The following is a 6,896-nucleotide window of genomic DNA, read 5'->3' as shown; positions in this document are numbered from 1 at the left end:
ATTATGAAGACTAAGGAATTTCTCGAGTCGATGACAACATTAGTTACATAGACCAACCATAGACTTTGGTTAGCGGGAAATTTGACAATTACATAATTTTATAGGCAATTTCTAGGCTATGCCTCTGCCTATGATTAATAACGTTCACGTATTTTACCGGTAGGTCGTCTTCTACTATTAGTGAAAAAAAGGGAAGGGCAAAAAACTAACAACTGAATCCAAATTGTTCTTTCATTTAAATTTTATAGATTTATCAAAAGGAAAACGGTTTAGAATATTTTTTGACATTCTAATTTCCTTGCTTAATGTTCTACATGAACCGACTGGGTCAAGGCTGTACGTTTTTCGAGTTTCCAAGAGTCATTTCCGTTTCATCGGATTTCAAATCACAATGTTCCTAAAGTAATTCTCACTTCATAAACAACAGATAAAACTGAGGGAAAATTAAATCAGAGAAACTTCAGCAAATATAGAGCATCGGTAACTTTTTGGCGCGAAACACGCCACAGATTATATGCAATGTCGTAAATTTCAAATTATTTTCTCGACTGGCATCCCAGCGGCAAGGAAGTACGCATCGATACAAATGTGATGACCTCGTTTTTATACATTACCCCGTTGCCACAATACCGGCATGGTGGCGCAGCCTTCGTGATAGCATTATCAGGAGGCCGCTATCGACCGGTCGACGGCCATCTTGCGACGCGCATGCTCAAAATAAATGCGACAAAACTGAAAACTGACGTTTCCCTCAGAGCGGCAGTGCTATCGTGAAAAACGAACGGATCCGTTACTAATACAGTAAATATTAGCAGGATTTTTTAAAATATAAAAATCTAAAAAAATTATGCACGCGTTTAAAGGATTTTAAAAACTTAATTGGTTACAAAACATCATTTCCGTCGATTCGGGTGAGTACATACTTTTTTAAACTTCAAATAAGTATTAATACTCGTAAATACTTAAAGACAAATTGGATTCCGTCTATTTTTATGTTCAACGAGGATATTTATAGATATAACACTCTGTAGACTTTATGTAATCTAATATACATAGAATAATACATATAAGTGTATGTGCAATGCTGTCGCATGGATATTGAATAGATAAAAGCAATTAATTTCCCGTTAACAGCGATAACTTCTGCAATCATGTAAAACGAAAAGCTAAATGGATCATTGTGTGTAACCATGCAGTATTATAAATTGTGTATTTACGTCATATTTCCGTACCCGCGTCAATATTTAATGAAGCCGTTATACTTAAAGGTGAAACGATTGACGAAAGAGAATTTTTAATTTATTGCTCCTCGCTAATTAATATTTCTAGGCTTTCATGTAAGCGTTCGTAGCGTCAATACGAGACTGTTTGATGTGTTTTTTTTTCAGTTATAATGTATTTACATTTTTCAGGAATATAACATTATTATTTTGATTAAATTGTCTTTAGTTTTCGTTAGTCGTAAACACAATTAAAACTACAACACTTGCGTGTTCATTTTCGGTTTTTATCAAGCATATTAAATGAATTCTGAATTTTTCGAATGCTTACACAGTTTTCCTTTTTTCTATGGACTATCCGAAATATCCTAGAAAATATAATCAATCACTAGATTAAGCCGTGGTGGCAGCAGTTTTAATTGTCGAATTGAATTGATTGTAGAATTGAAGGTATTTTTTTAAGTCTTTCAGTTCAAGCATCTTTTTTTTCCTATCTAAGCTGATAGCCTTGAGAGGCTATTTCCGCGTAATCTTAAATAGTAGGTGAGCTCACGGGGCTCAAACCTGACGGCGTTGCTAACCCTAGCAAGAGCCGTACTTCGCAGAATCTACCACCGGATCTGAAACGCGACCCACTGAGAAGATCCGGCGAGAAACTCAGTGGGCTGTGTCTGAGGGTTAATTTACTCGTCGAGCCCTTTCAAGCATCGCGAACCCACTGGTAGATAGACAGCGGCTTGGCTGTGTCTCTAGAATCGCCGATGCTCATGATTGACGGTGATCATTTACCAGAACGTATACTATAAGACCGCCTACAATGGCAATAAAAAGGCAATTTCATGCCCTACACGAAATGCGCTACAATGCCTAATTTGAAAGTCAAATTACCACCGAGGAAATAGGGTAGATATACATTTGAAACACAGAAGATAAATGAAGAGAGAATCTATATATTAATACGTGAAGCAAAAACTTTGTATCCCTTTTTACGAAAATTGCGCTGACGGAGGAGTATGAAATTTTCCACACTTATAGAGAATATAGAGAAGAAGTGCACAATGCATTTTTTTTTTTAAATAATGCATAAAAGATACATTAAATCAATAAAGAAAACATTACACACACTACATACCATGTATTTGACGCATACTATTCATTGTCAAACTTTTGTTCTTGACGTCTGTTGTCAAATTGAAAATAGATTAAATATTGTTTGCCTTTGTTAATATTTTTTATAATGTAGTCGTGACGAAATTTGTGGTTATAGAAGTATAAAATACAATCATAATAGTGTACAAACTTACAATTCCAATTAATTATAGTCGAATTTCGACTACTGCGGGACCTCTAGTCATTTTAAAAGCGTATTATGGAACAGAAAATATAAACATATTCCAGTTTACTGATTCTTTTAGTTGTTGCGCAGGAGGCAACCAAATTATTGGAGGTTTATTTTTTTATTAGCCTTGTTGACGATCTTACCACCTGATGGTGGGTGGTTACCGTCGCTCACGGACATCAACAATGCCAGGGGCAGAGGTAAGTTGAAGTCTTTTTTTTTTTTTTATTGCTTAGATGGGTGGACGAGCTCACAGCCCACCTGGTGTTAAGTGGTTACTGGAGCCCATAGACATCTACAACGTAAATGCGCCACCCACCTTGAGATATCAGTTCTAAGGTCTCAGTATAGTTACAACGGCTACCCCACCCCTCAAACCGAAACGCATTACTGCTTCACGGCAGAAATAGGCAGGGCGGTGGTACCTACCCGTGCGGACTCACAATAGGTCCTTCCACCAGTGGTTACGCAAATTATAATTTTGCGGGTTTGATTTTTATTACACGATGTTATTCCTTCACCGTGGAAGTCAATCGTGAACATTTGTTAAGTACATATTTCATTCGAAAAATTGGTACCCCGACCGCGGGATTCGAACACCGGTGCATCGCAACAACGAATGCACCGGACGTCTTATCCTTAAGGCCACGACGACTTCTACCGTTAAGTAATCTCCGTAAACCAAAGCTGAATGATGCGTGACAGAGAAGATCTCGGATAACGCACTATAGATGAATGTAGTGGTTCTAGATTCTAGGTTCTAGGTTCTAGGTATACATAAATGAACGTGCTCAGATGGTGGGCGGTGCGATGGTAAAAACGAGATTGTGGGATCATCTCAAACAATTTACAGAGCACTTCCCGTAGAACATATGGTACAAAATACAGAGAGAACTGGAGTCCCTCTGTAGACCCAGAGGTTCCAACGATGTTGAGTTTCTTGTACACTGAGTTTATCCCATCTATACGCCCGTACCGATAGATACGATCAACCTACTTCCGCCCGGAGTTCAAGGTTTACGATAGAAAATGTTTCTTGATTTTTTTTTCAAACGAATATTTAAAATTCATTAAACAATAAAGTCGTATTCTTAGATAAATGTAAATTATTATCTGAGATACGTAGAAACCACGGACACCCACATTCTACAATCGGCTTACATTTGTTTGTTTGTTTAACCCACCTATTCACTGGTAGCGTAAGAGGCTATTTCAGCTACGCCCGGACGGGTAGGTGAGCCCACGGGCTTAACTTGAGAGAACGCCCTAGCGAGAGCGGAATCGCAACCCACTGAAAAGATCCGGCGAGAAATTCAATATGCTGTGTCTATGGGTTACTTTTATTATTCAACCAATAAACGTATTAAAAGTGAAGCCATTTTTAATTGGACTGCATAAACCAAATATACATAATACGCTTAGAAACAATTTAGTTCAAACTGCTTTTACGGCTTTTTTATTGACATTATATTGTTTACGAGTTTTCGATTACTGCACAGTTTTCGTGGTCGCGGACGAATGTACAACAATCAGATGTGGTCCGATGTCAACTGACAGGCTCGCCCCGTGCTCCCTTGAGATGACGTCACCTGCACGCTGACCCTGAATTGTGTGCAATGCAAAATACCGTGATAAAACATTACTGTACGCGGACTATCATCATTAATGTAATGACGTGTCGGTAATCAACGGCTCTATGAATTGTGTGGTTCACTCTTTTATCTTTTACTAGAGGTCCCGCAGTAGTCGAAATTCGACTATAATTAATTGGAATTGAAAGTTTGTACACTATTTTGATTGTATTTTATACTTCTATATTCACGAATCTCGCCAAGACTACACTATAAGAAATATTAACAAAGACAAACCATATTCTATTCTCAATTTGACAACAGACGTCAAGAACAAAAGTTTGACAATAAATAATATGCATGCGTGTGTGCGTCAAATACCTACATGGTATGTAGTGTGTGTAATGTTTTCTTTATTGATTTAATGTATCTTTTATGCATTATTTTAAAAAAATATTAACATTGTGCACTTCTTCTCTATATTTTCTATAAGTGTGGAAAATTTCATACTCCTCCGTTCGCGCAATTTTCTTAAAAAGGGATAGGTACAAAGTTTTTGCTTCACGTATTAATATCTTTTATAATTTGATGAACGATTGTAGGGCGTCTTATAAGCCCGCACGGAACTGTCATGAAGAATTTTGGTATAGGATGGGGCAGCCGTTGTACTATAAAACTGAGATTTATAATTCATGTACCAAGGTGGCCCGCAAACTGCACTGGGCCCGCGACGCATTTTTTAATCGGAACATAGTTTTGGATGTAATCGTTTGGTTATTAAGATTCTTCGTCAAAACATATAATCAATATTTGGTATAATTTATTTTTAGTCTTGTAACATTCCATTCACGTGACAACATTTAAAAGTGAAGCTATCTTTGACTATTATTGGGGGAATTCCCGAAAAGTATTTGGTTTTTGAAAAAACAATTTTTTGATGTCCTCCAGCTCTTGTAGTAAATTTAATTATGTAGTTTGGGCAACCTCTACTTGTTATAAAACTCTTTGATTTTTGTAACACCGGAACATAATTGTGACGTCACGATGATTCATTGTTTTTTCTTTTCTTTTTGGAACAATGATCACGCTTACAAAACTATGGGGCCTCCGCATCACTACCTAGTTTATCGCACCGCACCGTTCGTTCCTATATATTATAATTTGTATCATTTTGGAGAAATGTTTTGCCATATTCATGAACCGCGTTAGATTATTGGATGGGTTCACGGCCAATATGGCCAGCTTATGATTGTAGTTATACGACAAAGGGAAGATCTTCCACCGAGCGGATGATATTTGCTCGGTAGACCGACGGTCCGAATGTTATTGTTCGGTAATTGTATATATGCAACCTTATCTTGAAAATGTCGTAAGCGAGATTCAGGCATCTGTCAAATATCTTGTGTGTTCTGTGATGGCTACCGCCACATGATTACCGGAAATCATGGACAACAGAACATAAGCACCGTTACTTACATTAAGACCTAAATTCGAAGTTTTATTTATTTTCATCAGACGAACCTATGGCCCACCTTAAAGTGACCTTCACTTATGGATTCAGCAAAGCTAGGGGTAAAGACGAGTCACTACCTAGCACTGAGAGCTTTCCCCAAAGGTTGTATCATAGCGATAATCCCAATTGGTCACATAACAGCTGTCGCAGAATTATAAATTGAGCTCCTAACCATTCGCCTTCGTTAGGAGTTTGAAATCTAATTGTGTTTCAGTCTTGTCTGTGTCAACGACTCATAACACAGAAGAAAAATGTAAAAAGTTTGTTTGTTTTAATAAAATGTTATTACGAAAAATATAATTTATAAAAAAGAAACTCTTGCTACAGTCTTTCTGTTCAACTACGTCATAAAAAAAACATTTGCTGTTTATCAGACGTGCCCCGCAGTTACGTCGTATAGTTATTTTTTTTTAATTTAGACATAACGAGACACGTTGCATATCTCCGGCCCGGCATCAAGTGTTGCTTGTAGCTGCTTTATTTACATTCCAATAGATTTGTAAGTCAATGGAAAGGAGAACCAATAAACACCAAATAAGCTATCGTATTTGATGTGTTAATGGTAGCTATGAACTATATTTATAAATCCTTTCAGTCGATGAGTAACAAAGATATAAACCTTCACATTTCCAATCTGAGTAAGGCTAATTATCTGCTCGCCCCAACAGAATCAAATTACTGACCCAAATGTCCACTTCAATTCGATTTAACGGCAATTGGACCTTAACTGCTCGTAATTAGGGGCTATTCTGCCTAAAATAACGAAAGCGTTCGTTGTAAAAATTGCTAGTTATAACGCTATCTTGTATTTAGTGTTTAGGTATTCCGGCGATAACGTGTTGATTTTTGGGAGAATAAATTATAAACTAACGGAAAATTATTTGATGCTTGATATAAAGAAAGGGCTTTTTAAGTCCAAGATTTATTGAGGTTACCTTCACTCCAGGGCCAACTTTAGCTGACCTTAAAACAAAAAAAAACAAACCTTAAATGCCAAAAACATCTAAATTATTAGGCTAATTAGGTTGCTGTTTCTACTAATAATTAAAATGGCAAAATAAATTGATATGCGCTATAGTTTCCCAATGTGCCGTGGATGTCGGAAACACAAAAACAAGAATATGTTCAACCAGACCTCGAACACCGATACTTATACAGACATATGAGTCATATTTTATCTTTTTATTGCTTAGATGCGTGGACGAGCTCACAGCCCACCTGGTGTTAAGTGGTTACTGGAGCCCATAGACATC

The 6,896-nt window shown here is 37.0% G+C and overlaps 1 protein-coding gene across 31 annotated transcripts in view; it reads left to right on the top strand.

Annotated features, from left to right (window-relative positions):
* The first annotated feature begins 604 nt into the window (after positions 1-604).
* Positions 605-6,896, top strand: part of LOC101742581 (calcium-dependent secretion activator) — a 66,814-nt gene continuing 60,522 nt past the window's right edge. For 25 of the 31 annotated variants that reach the window (XM_062676624.1, XM_062676616.1, XM_062676621.1 and 22 more), the window contains exon 1: positions 613-911. The gene's annotated coding sequence lies outside the window, so the exon portion shown is untranslated. Of the gene's footprint in view, positions 912-6,896 lie in introns of all 31 variants that reach the window. The other 6 variants (XM_062676617.1, XM_062676622.1, XM_062676618.1 and 3 more) reach the window with 1 other exon arrangement.

Source organism: Bombyx mori, chromosome 27 (genome assembly GCF_030269925.1).
Source record: "Bombyx mori chromosome 27, ASM3026992v2".
Lineage (NCBI taxonomy): Eukaryota > Metazoa > Arthropoda > Insecta > Lepidoptera > Bombycidae > Bombyx > Bombyx mori.
This window is presented reverse-complemented; position numbering and strand designations above follow the sequence as displayed.